Raw genomic sequence first — 1,352 nt, forward strand, 5'->3', positions numbered from 1 at the left:
TACAGCCAAGGAAACCTTATGGGGGCAGTTCTACTCTGTAACACATGGGGTCTCCGTGAGTCAGAATCCACTTGATGGCAATGAGTTTGATTTACTATGTGCCAACACAATTCTGAGGAGCCCTGGTGGCACAGTGGTTAAGAGCTCGACTGCTAACCAAAAACAGCAGTTTGAATCCACCAGCCACTCCCTGGAAACCGTACAGGGCAGTTCTACTCTGTCCTATAGGGTCACTATGAGTTGGAATAGACTCGACAGCAACAGATTTGGTTTTGTTTTTTTTAGCACATTGCTAGGAGCCCATCAGTGAACAAACAGGAAAGCAGATTAAGTTCATCCCCTCATGGGGCTCACCATCTAGGGGGTAGCAAATCTTATTCAATAATCACAGGGGTAAACACAGGAGTGTGCCAAGTGTTCTGAAGCAGAGGCTGAAGAGCCCTGAGGAAGACCAGCAGGAAGCGCTTCGCCAACCGTGGGAAGGACTTTGGTCTTCTCTCCAATAGCGATGGAAGCCACTGAATGGTTTTTGGCAGCAGCCCCTAAGAGGCAGACTGCTCCCAGATAAACTGATGTGACCTTCTGTCAGCCAGCTCTCCTTTAACATTATTATTGGTAATCATATTTTTAGGAACAATAGTAATCCCATCTTACTCCTGTATAAAGGAGCCCTGTTGGCGCAGTGGCTAAGCGCTCGGCTGCTAAATGGAGTACAACTGCCCCATCAGGTTTCCAAGGAGCGGCTGGTGGATTCGAACTGCCAACCTTTTGATTGGCAGCTGAGCTCTTAACCACTGCGCCACCAGGGTCTCTTCCCATTACCTAGGTTATGTAATTAAAAAAAATTTTTTTTTAGACTGAGATATAATTTACATACATGGAAATTCATCTAAAAGTGCGCAGTTCAACGTGTTTGACAAATGTATACAGAGAGCTACCACCACCACAGTTGCTATATGGAACATTCTCATCACCCCAGAAAGTCCCCTTGTGCCCACTTCCAGTCAATCCCCTCCCCCAGCCCCAGCAACTACTGATGTTTTCTGTCCCTGTGGTTTTGCCTTTTCGGTATCTCACAGTGTGTGGTCTTTTGGGAGTGGCGTAACGCTTTTTAGGTTTATCCAAGTTCATTCATACCTGCGAGCATCAGTAGTTCATTCCTTTCTATTCCTGAGAGGTATGCCATTGTGTGGATGTACTATAATTGGTTTATCCACTCAGTATTTGATGTGCATTTGGGTGGTTTCCACTCTGGGGCTATCTTGAATAAACTTGCTATGAACCCTTGCATACACGTCATTTAGTGGACAAATGTTTTCATTTCCCTTGTGAAAATACATAGGGGAGGGATT

This window comes from Trichechus manatus, unplaced genomic scaffold (assembly GCF_000243295.1).
Source record: "Trichechus manatus latirostris isolate Lorelei unplaced genomic scaffold, TriManLat1.0 scaffold00106, whole genome shotgun sequence".
In the NCBI taxonomy this organism is placed as follows: domain Eukaryota; kingdom Metazoa; phylum Chordata; class Mammalia; order Sirenia; family Trichechidae; genus Trichechus; species Trichechus manatus.